Source organism: Stegostoma tigrinum, chromosome 42, assembly GCF_030684315.1.
Source record: "Stegostoma tigrinum isolate sSteTig4 chromosome 42, sSteTig4.hap1, whole genome shotgun sequence".
NCBI lineage: Eukaryota > Metazoa > Chordata > Chondrichthyes > Orectolobiformes > Stegostomatidae > Stegostoma > Stegostoma tigrinum.
This window is the reverse complement of record NC_081395.1, coordinates 11,916,846-11,935,638: the sequence shown is the minus strand read 5'-3', so window position 1 is coordinate 11,935,638 and position 18,793 is coordinate 11,916,846. Positions and strand designations below refer to the sequence as shown.

At 48.0% G+C, this 18,793-nt stretch overlaps 1 protein-coding gene across 1 annotated transcript in view; it reads left to right on the top strand.

The window, feature by feature from the left end:
* Positions 1–6,029: 6,029 nt before the first annotated feature.
* Positions 6,030–18,793, top strand: part of stx5a (syntaxin 5A) — a 31,396-nt gene continuing 18,632 nt past the window's right edge. Inside the window, exon 1 of the mRNA XM_059641478.1 lies at positions 6,030–6,144. The gene's annotated coding sequence lies outside the window, so the exon portion shown is untranslated. The remainder of the gene's footprint in view (positions 6,145–18,793) is intronic.

Below are 18,793 nucleotides of genomic sequence, written 5' to 3'. Positions count from 1 at the left end.
AGAGGGTGGAGGGTGTGATGTGGGAGGGATTGGAGAGTGTGCCGTGAAAGAAGGTGGAGGGTGTGATGTAGGATGGAGTGGAGGGTGTGATGTGGGTGGGAGTGGAGGGTGTGATGTGGGACGGTGTGGTGGGTGTGATGTGAGAGACTGGAGGGAGTGATGTGAATGAGGCTGGAGGATATGATGTGGGAGGGTATGGTGGGTGTGATGTGAGAGAGCGTGGAGGGTGTGATGTGGGAGGGAGTGGAGAGTGTGATGTGAGCGAGGGTGGAAGGTGTGATGTGAGACTGGGTGGAGGGTGTGATGTGAGAGGGTGGCGCATGTGATGTGGGAGGGCGTGGAGGGTCTGATCTGAGAGGGATTGCAGGGTGTGATGTGAGTGAGGGTGGAGAGTGTGATGTGGGAGGGAGTGGAGGGTGTGCCGTGAGAGAGGGTGGAGGGTGTGATGTGGGAGGGATTGGAGGGTGTGATGTGGGAGGGATTGGAGGGTGTGATGTGGGAGGGATTGGAGGGTGTGCCGTGAGAGAGGGTGGAGGGTGTGTTGTGGGAGGGATTAGAGGGTGTGATGTGGGAGGGATTGCAGGGTGTGATGTGGGAGGGATCGGAGGGTGTGATGTGGGAGGGATTGGAGGGTGTGCCGTGAGAGAGGGTGGAGGGTGTGATGTGGGAGGGATTAGAGGGTGTGATGTGGGAGGGATTGCAGGGTGTGATGTGGGAGGGATTGGAGGGTGTGCCGTGAGAGAGGGTGGAGGGTGTGATGTGGGAGGGATTAGAGGGTGTGATGTGAGAGGGTGGAGGGTGTGATGTGGGAGGGATTGGAGGGTGTGATGTGGGAGGGATTGCAGGGTGTGATGTGGGAGGGATTGGAGGGTGTGATGTGGGAGGGATTGGAGGGTGTGATGTGGGAGGGATTAGAGGGTGTGATGTGAGAGGGTGGAGGGTGTGATGTGGGAGGGATTGGAGGGTGTGATGTGAGAGGGAGTGGAGGGTGTGATGTGGGAGGGCGTGGAGGGTGTGATGTGGGAGGGATTGGAGGGTGTGATGTGGGAGGGATTGGAGGGTACGTGAGAGGGAGTGGAGGGTGTGATTTGAGAGGGCGGACGGTGTGAAGTGGCAGGGATTGGAGGGTGTGATGTGGGAGGGATTGCAGGGTGTGATGTGAGTGAGGGTGGAGAGTGTGATGTGAGAGGGAGTGGAAGGTGTGATGTGAGAGGGAGTAGAGGGTGTGCCGTGAGAGAGGGTGGAGGGTGTGATGTGGGAGGAATAAAGGGTGTGATGTGAGAGGGTGGAGGGTCTGATGTGGGAGGGATTGGAGGGTGCGCCATGAGAGAGGGTGGAGGGTGTGATGTAGGATGGAGTGGAGGGTGTGATGTGGGAGGGTTTGGAGGGTGTAATGTGAGAGGGTGGAGGGTGTGATGTGGGAGGGATTGGAGAGTGTGCCGTGAGAGAAGGTGGAGGGTGCGATGTAGGATGGAGTGGAGGGTGTGATGTGGGTGGGAGTGGAGGGTGTGCCGTGAGAGAGGGTGGAGGGTGTGATGTGGGAGGGTGGAGGGTGTGATGTGGGAGGGATTGGAGGGTGTGATGTGAGAGGGAGTGGAGTGTGTGATGTGGGAGGGCGTGGAGGGTGTGATGTGGGAGGGATTGGAGGGTGTGATGTGGGAGGGATTGGAGGGTATGTGAGAGGGAGTGGAGGGTGTGATTTGAGAGGGCGGAGGGTGTGATGTGGCAGGGATTGGAGGGTGTGATGTGGGAGGGATTGGAGGGTATGTGAGAGGGAGTGGAGGGTGTGATTTGAGAGGGCGGAGGGTGTGATGTGGCAGGGATTGGAGGGTGTGATGTGTGAGGGATTGCAGGGTGTGATGTGAGTGAGGGTGGAGAGTGTGATGTGAGAGGGAGTGGAAGATGTGATGTGAGAGGGAGTAGGGGGTGTGCCGTGAGAGAGGGTGGAGGGTGTGATGTGGGAGGGATAGAGGGCGTGATGTGAGAGGGTGGAGGGTCTAATGTGGGAGGGATTGGAGGGTGCGCCGTGAGAGAGGGTGGAGGGTGTGCTGTAGGATGGAGTGGAGGGTGTGATGTGGGAGGGTTTGGAGGGTGTAATGTGAGAGGGTGGAGGGTGTGATGTGGGAGGGATTGGAGAGTGTGCCGTGAAAGAAGGTGGAGGGTGTGATGTAGGATGGAGTGGAGGGTGTGATGTGGGTGGGAGTGGAGGGTGTGATGTGGGACGGTGTGGTGGGTGTGATGTGAGAGACTGGAGGGAGTGATGTGAATGAGGCTGGAGGATATGATGTGGGAGGGTATGGTGGGTGTGATGTGAGAGAGCGTGGAGGGTGTGATGTGGGAGGGAGTGGAGAGTGTGATGTGAGCGAGGGTGGAAGGTGTGATGTGAGACTGGGTGGAGGGTGTGATGTGAGAGGGTGGCGCATGTGATGTGGGAGGGCGTGGAGGGTCTGATCTGAGAGGGATTGCAGGGTGTGATGTGAGTGAGGGTGGAGAGTGTGATGTGGGAGGGAGTGGAGGGTGTGCCGTGAGAGAGGGTGGAGGGTGTGATGTGGGAGGGATTGGAGGGTGTGATGTGGGAGGGATTGGAGGGTGTGATGTGGGAGGGATTGGAGGGTGTGATGTGTGAGGGATTGGAGGGTGTGCCGTGAGAGAGGGTGGAGGGTGTGATGTGGGAGGGATTAGAGGGTGTGATGTGGGAGGGATTGGAGGGTGTGATGTGGGAGGGATTGGAGGGTCTGCCGTGAGAGAGGGTGGAGGGTGTGATGTGGGAGGGATTAGAGGGTGTGATGTGGGAGGGATTGCAGGGTGTGATGTGGGAGGGATTGGAGGGTGTGCCGTGAGAGAGGGTGGAGGGTGTGATGTGGGAGGGATTAGAGGGTGTGATGTGAGAGGGTGGAGGGTGTGATGTGGGAGGGATTGGAGGGTGTGATGTGGGAGGGATTGGAGGGTGTGATGTGGGAGGGATTGGAGGGTGTGCCGTGAGAGGGAGTGGAGGGTGTGATGTGGGAGGGCGTGGAGGGTGTGATGTGGGAGGGATTGGAGGGTGTGATGTGGGAGGGATTGGAGGGTACGTGAGAGGGAGTGGAGGGTGTGATTTGAGAGGGCGGAGGGTGTGAAGTGGCAGGGATTGGAGGGTGTGATGTGGGAGGGATTGCAGGGTGTGATGTGAGTGAGGGTGGAGAGTGTGATGTGAGAGGGAGTGGAAGGTGTGATGTGAGAGGGAGTAGAGGGTGTGCCGTGAGAGAGGGTGGAGGGTGTGATGTGAGAGGGTGGAGGGTCTGATGTGGGAGGGATTGGAGGGTGCGCCATGAGAGAGGGTGGAGGGTGTGATGTGGGAGGGATTGGAGAGTGTGCCGTGAGAGAAGGTGGAGGGTGCGATGTAGGATGGAGTGGAGGGTGTGATGTGGGTGGGAGTGGAGGGTGTGCCGTGAGAGAGGGTGGAGGGTGTGATGTGGGAGGGTGGAGGGTGTGATGTGGGAGGGATTGGAGGGTGTGATGTGAGAGGGAGTGGAGTGTGTGATGTGGGAGGGCGTGGAGGGTGTGATGTGGGAGGGATTGGAGGGTGTGATGTGGGAGGGATTGGAGGGTATGTGAGAGGGAGTGGAGGGTTTGATTTGAGAGGGCGGAGGGTGTGATGTGGCAGGGATTGGAGGGTGTGATGTGTGAGGGATTGCAGGGTGTGATGTGAGTGAGGGTGGAGAGTGTGATGTGAGAGGGAGTGGAAGATGTGATGTGAGAGGGAGTAGGGGGTGTGCCGTGAGAGAGGGTGGAGGGTGTGATGTGGGAGGGATAGAGGGTGTGATGTGAGAGGGTGGAGGGTCTGATGTGGGAGGGATTGGAGGGTGCGCCGTGAGAGATGGTGGAGGGTGTGCTGTAGGATGGAGTGGAGGGTGTGATGTGGGAGGGTTTGGAGGGTGTAATGTGAGAGGGTGGAGGGTGTGATGTGGGAGGGATTGGAGAGTGTGCCGTGAAAGAAGGTGGAGGGTGTGATGTAGGATGGAGTGGAGGGTGTGATGTGGGTGGGAGTGGAGGGTGTGATGTGGAACGGTGTGGTGGGTGTGATGTGAGAGACTGGAGGGAGTGATGTGAATGAGGCTGGAGGATATGATGTGGGAGGGTATGGTGGGTGTGATGTGAGAGAGCGTGGAGGGTGTGATGTGGGAGGGAGTGGAGAGTGTGATGTGAGCGAGGGTGGAAGGTGTGATGTGAGACTGGGTGGAGGGTGTGATGTGAGAGGGTGGCGCATGTGATGTGGGAGGGCATGGAGGGTCTGATCTGAGAGGGATTGCAGGGTGTGATGTGAGTAAGGGTGGAGAGTGTGATGTGGGAGGGAGTGGAGGGTGTGATGTGAGAGGGAGTGGAGGGTGTGATGTGAGAGGGTGGAGGGTGTGGCTTGTGAGAGGGTGGAGGGTGTGATGTGGGCGGGAGTGGAGGGTGTGATGTGAGAGGGAGTGGATGGTGTAATGTGGGAGGGATTGGAGGGTGTGATGTGAGGAAGTGGAGGGTGTGATGTGAGAAGGAGTGGAGCGTGTGATGTGAGAGGGGATGGAGGGTGTGATGTGGGCGGGAGAGGTGGGTGTGATGTGGGAGGGAGTGGAGGGTGTGATGTGAGAGGCTGGAGGATATGATGTGGGAGGGTATGTTGGGTGTGATGTGAGAGAGCGTGGAAGGTGTGATGTGGGAGGGATTGGAGGGTGTGATGTGAGCGAGGGTGGAAGGTGTGATGTGAGACAGGGTGGAGGGTGTGATGTGGGTGGGAGTGGAGGGTGTGATGTGAGAGGGAGTGGATGGTGTAATGTGGGAGGGATTGGAGGGTGTGATGTGAGGAAGTGGAGGGTGTGATGTGAGAAGGAGTGGAGCGTGTGATGTGAGAGGGGATGGAGGGTGTGATGTGAGAGGCTGGAGGATATGATGTGGGAGGCTATGTTGGGTGTGATGTGAGAGAGCGTGGAAGGTGTGATGTGGGAGGGATTGGAGGGTGTGATGTGAGCGAGGGTGGAAGGTGTGATGTGAGACAGGGTGGAGGGTGTGATGTGAGACAGGTTGGAGGGTGTGACGTGAGAGGTATTGGGGCGTGTGATGTGAGAGGGATTGGGGCGTGTGATGTGAGAGGGTTGGGCGTGTGATGTGGGAGAGATTGGAGGGTGATGTGAGAGAGGGTGGAGGGTGTGATGTGAGAGGGATTGGGGGGTGTGATGTGAGAGAGGGTGGAGGGTGTGATGTGGGAGGGAGCAGAAGGTGCGATGTGAGAGAGGGTGGAGGGATCTGGAATGTGCTTCCTGCAAGTGTGAAGGACTTGGTCTCATGAGAACTTTTGTTTTGAAGAGCATTATTCCATCAAGGCAACACTGCACTGGAGCATGAGTTTCCTCCCTTAATCCAAAGATGTGTTGGATGGATAGATTGGCCACTTCCCATGGCCAATCCACCCAACCTGCTCATGTTTGGAATATGGGAGGAAACCCACGCAGACATAGGGAGAATGCTTAACTCCACACAGTCGCCCCAGGATGGAATCAAACCCTGGTCCCTCGCTCTGAGAGACCATGCCTCCCTGACAGAGGAAGAATCTCCCCATTTTAAGGGACCATGATTAGGGAGAGCAGAATCTTATTGAAAACACAAACATTTTATCGAAGCTTTATTCCCTGCACTTGTCGGGACAAAATGCAAGAACACCAAACCTGGAACCCTCACAACAATTGACGCTGTTGGAGAGAAGGGTGGTCATTGTGTGGGCAAGTTGACTCCAATAGGCTAAAACATTGCCATGGAGAAGGAAATGGGGAACTAGAAGGCTTCAGGGTAATTCACATGAAGAAGTCACAAGGATTGAACATGTTCCTTTAGTTTGCAGAGGACAGGTCACTGTGTTTTGTACTAGAAGGGGTTATGTATGGAGTGCCAATGGAACACAGGCAGCATCCTCACAGGTACTGATGGGCGGGACAGGAGTTTGTGGGCGGGGCTTGGGGCTCTGGCCGTGTGAGTAGAGCAGCCTGTGCGCCTGCGCTGGTGGACGTGGCAGTCACGTGGGCTTGTCAGTGACGCCAGTAGGGCTCGAGCGCCGGGCCTTTCAGTGAGGGGACGGTAAACAGATACTGTAGAGAGGGTCAGAATCAGTCGGACTTCGAGCCCGCCGTGGTAAGTGTTTCGGTGTCCAATCTTTCCTCTTAATAGATACGTAAGCTAGAGGGCGGAAGAATTAAGTTTTTAAAATAGCCGGCTTAGAAAATATCAGAGGGAGCTGCATCCGGCGCAACCAAACTTGGGAATCCAGCCGGAGAAAGCGTGGTCCAATCAACGACCAAGTGGCGCTAGGATATGACCAATCGGCTTCTGAAGGGGGCGGGATGTTTGCACTCAATACTAAGTTTGGTTGAGAGTTCTCTTTCCCCCCCCCCACGATCACTGGGGGTGCGCACCCTTATAAAGCCTCCACTTTTTCATTTTACACACCCCCCCACTCTTATTCCTCCATCCCCAACTTCACCCCACTTTCATATGAAATTTGTTCTTTCTAAAAGCAAATTTTTTGTTTCCTCCTACGATCTTCACCCCCGCAACAGTCCAAACTCTTCTCTTCCCCCCCCCCCCCGACCACCTGCCAAATAATAACTTCATTACCACTCTCTCACATCAGTTGAATTTTGCTGCCCCCCCGCCCCTGGTGTCCAACTGTTCTCGCTTCCCCCACTGTTGTCTGACAGTTCTTGCTGCATTCCCCCCCTGCGTCTGATGGTTCTTGATCCGCCCCCCCCCCCCCGTTGCCTGACCAGTTCTTGATCCCCCCCCCCGTTGCCTGACCAGTTCTTGATTCCTTCCCCCCCCCCCTGCTGTCGTCTTCTGACTGTTCTCGGTTCTCTTCCCCCCCCCCCATGGTTGTTGTCCAATGGTTCTCAATTCTCTCCCCCCCCCCCCAAACCATGGTCATCATCTGACCATTCTCGATTCTCCGGCTTCCCCCCCCCCCCCCCCGTGGTCGTCGTCTGACCATTCTCGATTTCCTCCCACCATGGTCATCTGACCGTTCTTGATTCTCTCCCCCTCCCCTCAACATGGTCGTTGTCCGACCGTTCTTGATTCTCTTCCCCCCCCCAACCGTGGTGGTTGTCCGACCGTTCTGGATTCCTCCCGCCCCCCAACCATGGTCATCCGACCATTCTCAATTCTCCCTCACCATCCCGGTTGTTGTCCGACCGCTTTCGATTTCGTCTCTCCCCCCCCCGCCACCATCATTGTTTTCTGTCTGTTCTCACCCTGTCCCACCTCCAACCCCCTGCTTTCTTTAGTATTGCGAGGTGCAGGGTTAGTTTGTGCCCACTCAAGAAGGTAGTGTTACAAGATCTTTGTTCGAGCTTCTTGCTTGTCGAAGTGTTACGCCAGGGATGTCATTGAGTGAGCCACCAAGACTGTGGACTTGAGTCACCCAGACAGGGCTCAGACTGACCAGAGTGTCTGGAGTTTTGTCTTTCTGACAGATGTTAAACCTTTGCACCCCCTGAGGTAATCGGGAGGTGAAATAAAAGAGGGAACTGTATCTGGTGCAACCAAAGCAGAGAATTATGCTAGCCAGTGACATTGTCCAGTATGGGTCAACAGGAGATGAGACTGGTCAATATCAGTCAATATTTCTGTTGAGAAAGTTCTCTGGCACTGTTGGACAAGTAGGAGGTGCAGAAAGTTCATTCTTCCTGTGAAGCCCCATCACTAAAGCAGATTGTTTCTGCATGTGGCATCTTTCTGCACACAAACCATTGCTTGTCAGTTTCATTCATAAGGTCGCAAAGAGCTTTGGGCATTCTGGCCGAGTAAAAGTGCTGCTACATAAATGCAAGCTTTTTCTCCTTTGTTCGGCTTAAATTGTTGTAGGATGTGACTGTGCAGATGGAAGCCATTCAACCCTTCATACATGTGCCCAGGTGATGAAAGTTTGCTCGGAACAAATGATCTGAGGTGTCTTTGAAAAGTTTCTGACTGGTAGACGCAAGATTGGATTTCTGACTTGCATTAGATAGCATTGCATCTGTCAAATTACAACTTACTGGAATTGGTCCTCGTTTATCCTGTGTGAGGTTGTAGGGCTCTGGTGTCAGTTGATCCAGGCCAGTAATTTGTGGGGTCGGCAGTTCCAGCAGTCAGATTGGCATCTGTGCTGATTAGGGAATGCATGAAAATAGTTATGTTGGCTGGATTAAGGGATAAGAAGTGACTTAATTGAAACCTACAAGATCCTAAGGGGACTTGATGTGGTGCATGTAGACGGGAGCTTTCCTCTTGAGGGAGAATCTGCAACTAGACAGAAAGTAAGGTACCGCCCATTGCAGAGATGAGAAGGAATATTTTTCTGAGGGATGAGAATCTTTTAGCTCTTCCAAATAGCAATGGTCAATAATTTGGCTTTGAGTGTATGTTCGTGCAAGAATCAGTAAACCAGGGAAGGGGAAATCTCTGTAAAATGTAAACACTTCATGGGTGTGATCCTGTTTCTTGTTCCCATTTTGATCAGCCTTTGCATTGCGTTTTGTCTCGGAAATATCTCCATCTTTCCAGATTTAACCTTGCCACGTTCCTGTTACAGGGCTACAGGAACTGAACTGGCAGTGTAGGCCTGAGGGGCTGAATGGCCACCTCCTGCTTCTGTGAACCCTTCCTTTCATTCACACTGATCATACTTGCTCCGTAACTCCATCTTATCTCACCTTCCCTTGCTCGGTAACTCTTAAACCCTTTGCCTGATAAAAATCTATCAATCTCCATCTTCAAATATCTTATCATTCCAGTTCCAGAAAAGTAGGGGAAGAGTTCCATGTTTCCACTGCTCTTAGTGTGCAAAAGCACTTACTAGCAACACCCCTGAACAGCTTGGCTGTCATGTTGCTCTGACAGAGGCCTTCAACACTGTAGACTGTGAGGATCTATGGAAGATTCTGCTGCAGTATGGGCATTCTGCAAAGTTTATTGCCATCCTTTGTTTGCATATTGTTATGAAGCAAGCAATGGATCTATTATTGACCCCTTTTAGGTGAAGACAGGCAAAGTTATGTTAGCCCCCCAGTTCTTTGATCTTCCAAGCTGCGGTGCTCCATCTAACTAGAGACAGGCTCCCTGCTGGAGTGCAGTTTGTGGTGCACTATTTAATCTCAGAGACTACAACCATACCAGCTGGTGTAATTTAGATTCAAATACAGCAAACTTTGTTTTAACTAGCACCTTAAGAACCAGCACTCTCAAGCCAGCAAAAATTTTATACATCAAATACCATGGTGTTTACTGTATCATCCTGTGCAATTATAGTTTTTTAAAGTTTATTTACCTCAGTGTAAATATACTTGTTCAATCAAATGGCCACATGAAATATCAATTTTGAATCAATTTCTCATCAAATATGGTGATCTACCTCGATGTCCAAGTTGAGGATGTGTGAATGAGAAGGCTATCTGCCAGTAAGTTTTATTTAAGGCAATATTGCATTATTATTTGTGATTTAAGCTATGATTAAAGTATACCCCCTGCATGATTTTTCTATTACATGGTGTGTTTTTCTGTTAATTATGTGGACCTCCTTGATTATTAGGAATATTTGATCAATTGGCATACTCCTGGTCCCATCGGTGCTGATTAATAAAATGTTTACTGCACTAAAGTTGGAAAATCTGATCTCAATAATGAAGCCATTAAATAACAACTGGAAACTATTTTTAAAAAAAACCTGTCCACTCACCCTAATGTCCTTAAAGAAATCTGCTGTTTTTACCTGCTGTGGCCTACCTTTGACAGCAATGTGGTTAACTTTCAAACAACATTTACTGTATGCTGTGCAGCCACTGCGAGATCTGCACACACCGATTGGAAGCTGCTACAGCAAAAATGAGAAGGAATCTTACTATTGACTACCCTCTGAAATAGTCCAGCAAGCCACTCAGTTCAAGGGGTAATTAAGAATGAGTGACAGACGTTGGTATTGACAGTGACCCCACCTCTGAGGAAAGAATAAATTAATTGCATTGAAGGAGCTGTATATTTAAGGACGAGAGAGATAGATGGACAGATTTTTAATCAGTCAGGCAGTAGAGGGTTATGGGAAAAACACAGGAAAGTGGATGTGAGAAGTATCAAATTAGCTATGGTCCTATTGAATGACAGAGCAGGCTCAAGGGGCCGAATGTCCTACTCCTGTTCCTGTCCCTTGTGGTCTCAGGGTATTAAGGGAACAGTGCCACTATGGAGGGATACATATCAGCCATAGTCTGATTGAGTGACAGAATGGGGTTGAAGGAATGAACGGCCTCCTGCTTTGTTCGTGTACTTAATGAAATATAATCTGAGGACATATATAGAAGAAGTTTCTGCCATATCTTGTAGCTATGAGAACATGTTGTATTTATTACTAGCAACACAGGCAGGACAGCTGAATGTTTATCACTTTTAGCAAAGTATTTTTTCCTCTTTTACACCTTTTGAGCATTACTCCCACCCCTAACTGTCTCATTTGGATGTGGTGAACTACTTTCTCGAACCACTCCAGTCCATGTTATATTGGTAGTCTCTCAATGTTGACAGGACGGAAATTCCAGGATTTTAACCCAACAGCAGTAAAGAACCAATCGATATAGTTCCAGGTCAGGCTGATTTATTGATTGCAGTGGAATGTGCAGATGATGGTGCTCCTCTGTATTTGTTGTTTTTGTCCTTCTGGGTGGTAGAGGTTGCTAGTTGGAAGATGCTTTTGAAGGAACTTTGGCGAGTTGCTACAATGCACCTTGTAGATAGTACCCACTGCTGCCAGAGTCAGTGATTGAATGCGTGAATGGTTGCGGCGTTGGATGTGGTTCCAGTCAGGCAGGCTGCTTTACACTGGGTAGTGTCGAGATTTTTGAGTGTTATTGGAGCTGCACTCACCCAAGTAAGTGGAGAATATTTCATCCCACTCCTGACTTGTGCTTTGTAAATGATGAAGATGCTTTAGGAGTTAGGAAGTAAGTTACCTGCAGCAGAATTCCCAGCCTTTGAATTGCTTGTTGCCACGGTATTTGTATTAAACTCCTGATCAGTGGTTATTTTCAGGATGTTGGTTCCAACTCACCTCAATTACCCACTATAAAATACACGTAAAGAAATTACTTCATAGGGCTGCCACGTATGCATACCAATGTCACAAAGCATTTTAGTTTCAGGCTAACCTTCATGATACTCTGCATGGAAAGGATCCCAGAATCACAAGTGAATTCTGATTTTAAAGACCCAGTAAAGTTGGGAAGTTCTGACTTTGAGAAAACTGACCTGGAACAAACTAGAGCGGACAGAGGATGATCAACTAGACAGAAGATTGGTTTTGCTGACGATGAAGTGTCATTCAGAAAGAAGAACTTCAAAAGTGAAACTAAAACTTTTTTTAAACAAAACTAAATCTAGAGGTGTGTAGCCACCCTCATTTCTTGTTGGCAAATAACCTCATAAGCACTATATAAGAATAACAGTGTGTTATTTTGTCAGGATAAGCTTCTGTGGTCTCTGTCATAGAACTTGCAACAGTACAATACATGAACAGGTCTGTAGCCAACGATATCATTGCATCTGTCTTAGTGCCTGTTTCTCCATTTCTTTCAGCAAGTGAGGTGTGTGCTGATCATCAGGAACCCTGGTCTGGAGCACAAGATTTCAGTTAGTTTTGCTATAGTTGAATGATACTGCTGTCCCTGTCTCATTGAGCTATATTCACCCACTTCCCAAACCTCTTCCCATCCCCCATACTCACTGACCTGCACTGTCTCCAAGTCTGGAAAGTCTCTAGTTTATAATTCATATTTCTCTCCGTAGCCTCACTCTCTGTCATCTCTTCCAGCTGCCACAACTTCCCGCAAACCCCATTATTTATGACTCTTTTTCTACAATCTACAGGTCCCACAACACCAACTCCGCCCCAAAAAATCTCTGGAAGCTTCAGCGCCTCTTGTTCATCCCTGATTTCCATCACTCGACCAATAGCAGCTGTGCCTTTCAAAGGCTTGGGACTCTTAAGTTCTGAAATTCTCTCTCTAAACTTCTCCCTTCCCTCCTTTTAAAACTTAGCACATTTGCCAAGCTTCTGGTCGAGCGGTGCTAAACTGCTTATGTGGCTCAGTTTTGTTTGACGGATACTTGTGCAGTTCACTGGGGCATTTTGCAAAGGTTTAAAGTGCTGTACAAAGTGATTGGTGTAATACATTTGCCACCCCTTACCTAACTTTCAGGATTGCAGTACTGTGTGAAACAAAACCAAGAGATTGAAATCAGTTCTGCAACTCTGTCAGATATTTTCTAATCAAAATATTCAGTGATGTTATTATACACCCCTCTGAAGCTGGTGTGACTCGAGTTCTGGTATCCTGGTTCCAAGGTAAGGACATTACCACTGCACCAGAACCCGCCCTGTAATCACACTTATACTGGTATGGAGTGTACCAGTGATAGTGATGGTTGTGTGAAAGCTTTTTATCACATGCTGACTGACTACCCAGCTTGTGCTTGAAATGCTAACTATATACTTGGACAAATGGATGAATCTCTGTCCAAGGAAACCACTACATAAGGTTGAAAAAGAATTAATTATGCTCAGAACTTATGCAGAGTTGCAGAATATCAAACCTTGGTGGACTCGGCTGGTGCTTTCACCAAGTTTCCACAGCTAGCTTGTGTTTGTTTTTGAGGTATTTCAATGCACTGTAACATTAAATTTAGACCCTTTCACACACTTAATGCATATTCCAATGTGAGGCTTGGGAGGTGTTTTCTAATAAGAGTGGTTCCTTTGGGACATCCCAAAGCAATTTGCAGTCAGTTTTTTTTCACTTGTTTATTGTTGCAACATGGGCCAGTGAAGCTTTGAGACTGTATTGTTGTTGTGGTGTCCCTGTGGCTGGCATTGGAGGACTAGATCAAGAGGATGCATTCTAGATGTGGAAGAATTTTCAAGTAAACGCACAATAGTGCACATGCTGGAAACCTGAAGCAAGCACATAAAGTGCTGGAGAAGTTCAAGATGCCTTGCAGTATCTGTGGAGAGGGAAAAACAGAGTTAATGTTTTAAGTCTAGTATGACTCTTTCAGAATTGAAGTCCTACTGCACTAGAAATATTAAACTGTTTCTATCCACAGATGTTGCAAGACCTGATGAACTTTCAAAGCTATATTCCTGGTCTCAGTGTCTCCATAGTATGGAGATTAAGCCCCCTCGTTGTGGGTAGCTTTAAGAGTGTGTGGGGTTGCTGTGGGTGCATTAATCTATTCAAGTTCAGATTGCAGGTGTAAGTTTGTGGGACTGGCAGGGGCGTGGTGGTGGTGTGGTGTGGTGAGGTGATACATTCTGTTGCATTATTTTTGTATGTCAACTTGGCTTGATCTCTTGGTACATCCCTTGGTTTGAAGCACATTTAATCCACATTCTAGGCTAGTGCTCCCAGTGTAGGATGATACAGTGGGAACACCACAGGTGCCATCCTTCCCAGATGAGGCTTTAAAATAGGAATTCAAAAACACTTGAATGACCGGATAATGGAATCTTCTTCTCTTTTAAATGATCAGGCCATTCTGGGTGATCGGATCATAAAGCTTGGAGATAGACCTTTCAGTCCAACTAGTCCACGCTGACCATGTTCCCAAATTAAACTAGTCCCACCTGCCTGCGTTTGGCCGATATCCCTCAAAACCTTCCCCGCTCATGTACTTATCAAAATGTCTTTTTACATTTTCTAACTGTACCTACATCCACCACGTCCTCTGGTTCATTCCACACAAACCACTCTGTGTAAAAAAAAAAAGGTTGCCCCTCATGGCCTAGGGAAAAGACTCTTGCTATTTACCTTATCTCTACCCGTCATGAGTTCCTAAACCCCCTAAGATTACTTTGCAGGTCAACCAGAACTGCACACCGCACCAGCATCCCATACTACCGCAACGGGACGACCCAACGCCTATTCTGTGTTCTGAGCGATGTAGGCAATGTGCTAAACACTTTCTTACCCACCTTGTCTACCTGTGACTCAGATTTGAACTGCTGTGCTGTGGGAGCGTGCTGTGCTGCATTGGCCACCTGACCAGAGTGATTGGCTGTGATGGCCAGGAAAGATTGCCAGCAGTTTGCTGGTTCAGTACATACTGGTGATGTGGAATTTACTGAGCCAGGAAGTCTGCATCCTGCTCTGTATAATACAGAGTTAATGAGCTGCGAACAGTACAGTCAGTCACTGTTGCTAGGCAACAAGAGAGGAAAAAGGCTTTCACGTTCTCACTCCTTTTTTAAAAACTGCTTATAGGAGGGAGTGCATATGGTTGCACTTGTGTTAATTGAAGACGTTGGGGGTGGGGGGGGTGGGATTCACACTCATTTTGCTGGGTTCCTCTGGATCGGGCCAGCTGTTGTTGGCACTTGCTCATGAGCAAGAAAATCATCGACTGATCTGGAGGAAGAATTTCCTTTTCGCAATCTTGGGGCTTCCCAAGTCTTGTCACTCCTGGAATGTCAGAAATGTTGCAACCAACGCATGCACAGTAAGCTGCCATGCATGTTCATTGAATATGTGGTCCCAGAAACTCTTCTAGTGAATGTAAGCTAAAGGATAAATGCTGCACCCCAGGGCAGTAGAGAAGATTCACCCTGACGCCCCTCCACTTACTATGTTTTTTTATTGAATCTTCATCTGCCCTCTTGAGGAGACAGATGGGGCCGCAGTTTGACTTTTCTAAAATATGGTACCTTGAATACTGCTGTATGCCCTCTAACATTCTCTTCCTCCAACTCTGTACATGAGAGAAAAGAATTATTCAGTCATTGCAAAGAGCAGCTGCTAAAACCAGTGCTCCATGCTCTCCTATCCTGGCTCAGAAGAGGACATTATAAATCTCTCTTCTGGTTTGTGAGACCAAACGCTCTAGGATCCCACTTCTCTAGGGTAAAAACTATAGAAATATAAATTATACTGGCTTGGCATGGCAGGGTTTGGAGTTGGAGTTTATGAGCTCAAGCCTTTTGGAGTGGTTCTGGAATCCACAGCCACTTTAGTCAGGGACCAAAGACGTTGATAATTTGGATTGGCAACTGTGACCATGAATAAAATAACAAATGTGAGATAGTGATTTTTTTCAAGCATGTTACAGATGAGGGACAGCTCAGAAACCTTGCCAGGCATTGAAAACTAAGTGCTGCTTTTGTTTCAACCTCTCTCCAATATATACGAATCTGCACAAATCGGGACGGCACGGTGGTTAGCACTGCTGCCTCACAGCACCAGGGAATTAGGTTTGATTCCAGCCTCGGATGTCTGTTTGTGTGGAGTTTGCACATTTTTCCCTGTGTCTGCATGGGTTTCCTCCGGGTGCTCCAGTTTCCTCCCACAATCCAAAAATGTGCAGATTAGGTGGATTGGCCATGTGAAATTGCCTGCAGTGTTCAGGAATGTGTAGTTTACTTGGATTGTAGGGGGCTGGGTCTGGGTGGGATGCACTGGGGGTTGTTGTGGACTTGCTGGGCCAAAGGGATTCTATGATGCACCCTCAATTAGTTTCTATTCTCCTTTGACTGTTTAGAGAGGAAGCTAATTCAGAATCTAGCCCATTAATGACTGGTGTCAAGCTGTATGTCACACCAAAAGGTGTCAATCTCACCACTTGTGTTTTAAGCACAACTTGGAATATTTCAAGAGAATAGGAAGATTTCAGTTTCTGGTTTGGCTAGTTACAGGAGCTGCCAGGTTACATTGCTTGTAATTAACTTGCCTGCACATTTGTTTGAATTGAAGTAATTGGGAGTAGAACAAAAGGGCCATTGATTTTGTTTTGCGGTGGGGGGGGCGGTGTGCGCTTGGGCAGGAGAGTGGGTGTAAGTGTTGCAGGTTGATTAGCAGATGACTTTGAGGAATGACTGGAACTAGGGAACACAGTTTGGAAATAAGGGGTCTCCCATTTGTGATGGAGTTGAGAATTGTATTTTTCTGAGGGTCGTTGGAATTCTCTTTCCCAGAGAATGACAGGCGCACAGTAGTTAAATGCTTTTGACACAAAAGTAAATTAACATCCCTTGCTAAAGAAGAATCTAAGCATATGGGGGTGACTAGAAAAGTACATGGAGTCCATAATCTGATCAACCACGCTTTTGTTGAATGGCAGAGCAGTCTCGAGGGGCAGAATGGCCTCCTTCTGCTCCCTAATTCAAATGTTCTAAAATAACGCAATGCCCCTGGGTGGAGACTCAGGTGTGAGGAACAAAATGGAGACCAAGTTGAATATGAGAGTTAAGGAGCCCAATACTTGACCGTAGAGCTGGGATTTAAATGAGGTCTTAAATGAAGTGAAAGAGTTTAGGAAGAGTGTACTAGAGCATAGAGATTGGCCACAGATTGAACAGACACAAACAACTTGTTTTTAATGTAATAAAATGTACACTGGTGCTGTACAGGAGTTCCAAAATTTGACTGAGAGTTACAAAAGTGGATACTAGAGCAGATCTTCTCAAAACTCGCTAGCAGGTGAAGCTCAGTCAGCTGCAGTTTTTAAGGTGAATCTTAAAGGAGGGGAAGGGTGCCCTCTTGAAGCAATTCTAAAGCTTATGGCTTTGCTGAATGCAAGGCTTCCAAAAGTGAATGATGAAAACCAGGCATGGGCAAGACACCTGAATTAGAGGAGCACAGACTTCTGGGAAGGGCCACAGCACCTTACAGTGACAGAGAGCAACTCACCCAGTACTGCACTGTATGGCCTTTGCCTGTAGCCCTGTAACTATTTTCTCTTCTCATAATTGTTCAATTCCCTTTCAAATTTTTTTTTGAAATCTGCCTCCACCACACACATGGGCGGCACCTTCCAGATCCAAACCGTTCTCTGTGTGATGAAGTTTCTGTTTATGTTTCCATTGCTTGCTTTGTCAATTATCTTAAAACTGTGTTCCCTACTTCAATGGTAACAGTCTCGCCCTATCTACTCATCCAGGCCCCTCATGATTTTGAGCACCTTAGTCAAAACACCAAGGAAAACAACCCCAACTTCTCCAATGTATCTGAAATCCCTTGTCCTTCAAATAATTGTCATGAATCTAGGCTTCTCCCTCTCCGATCCCTTCTCATCCTTCTTAAAGTGTGACACCCAGAAATGGACACACTATTCCAGCTGAACCAGTGCTTTATCAAGGTTTGTTGCAACGTCCTTGTTTTTTGTTCTTTATGCCCCTGTTCATAAATTCCAGAATCCATATGCTATAGTGACCGAACCTGCTGAGCCATCTTTGAGTTTGCACGAAAACATCCCTTTGCTCCCAGGGCCCCTATAGAACTTCACCCTATATTTTATACTACCTTTCAGTCTTCCTCCTAAAGTGAATCATTTTGCATGTCTTTGTATTAAAGTATGACCACTTTGTTTGTCTGTTCTACAAGCCTATGTATTTTTGGTGTGTGGTAAGAAATAGAGAGATATAACCTTTCAGTTTCAGTATCAACTTTTTAATATTTTTCATTGCCCATTGTCTGGTGCTTTTATGTCTGTTTCATAAAATAGATGTGAAATATGTTCACAATATCTTCCAAGTTTAGTCCAATTAAGATTTGATGAAAGTTTAACACAATGGCTCAACTTTTCAATTGTCTCTGTAGAACTTTATTGTACTTAGACTAAACAAATTATTAAAAGCACAAATCTATGTCATTGCTTCTACTGATTGTAGAAATCTGTGTCCACATGCCTCTGCTCCTCTCCCCTGTTTATCATTCAAGGACCTAATGGCCTCTTCATTCTTCCCTCTGAGATGCATCACTTGAACTTATCTATATTAGATTTAATATGGTACTTGTATGCCGTTTGACTAGTTTCTTCAGGTTATCTTGTAAGTTCCAGTCTTCAGTATTCACTGTAAACCTCAGCAGCTGTAACATTGCATTCCTCGCACACCTCTATTCCCTAATGCGCTCTGTGTGACATGATCTGCCTGTGCTGCACACAAAACAACTTTTCACTGTACCTAGGTGAACCTAGGTACCTAGCACAACAATAATAAATAAAATCAAAGTAAACACCCTTCCCTCCAACCCCAATAGCAAGGAGGGACTGACTGTAAATGAAATATATGTGTCAAAAGTTGGATTTACTCTGCAGATGATCCCAACAAGTACACTCATCTCTCACACCTGTCTGTACTTTTGCCTCTCAAAGTCAGATTACATGTCAGCATATAAGCATATGAATTAAGGGTAGGAACATGCCATTCAGCCCCTTGAGCTTGCTTTTCCATTCTGAAATAACTATTTAAATGCACCACCACCCACTGCAACACTCCAGAACTATACAGGAAAGAGGAACAGCATTTATACAAAATCTTTGCTATGCTTGGATATCTCCACAACTCCATCCACAGGTACCTACCAAATAGACAACAACAAGAGCACACAGTACGCCCTAACACACAAGACACACTGCCCTAACCTCAACTTAACATTGAGCTTATCTGTTGATGGCGCATGAGTTAAAATGTTTCTGTTGGTTGGGGTTGGGGGACTTGGTTTCCGGTCATGTATGCAGGGAGACAAGCTGGCCCTACATTTCCTCCAGCTTTGCTGAGGGTGACATGCTCACAGCTTATTGAGTTTGCAACTGCATACCGGTCAGAGCTGTAGATGTGTGGCTCTCTATCAGTGTCATCGTCTGCTGAAGAGCTGCCATCTAAGAGTGTTACTGTTGAAAGAAGTGGCTTGGTCCTGATCCACAAGTTGCCATTTCCACTGTGACTCCCATATCTTGTGCTCGCTGACCCATGTCCAACAATGTTTTG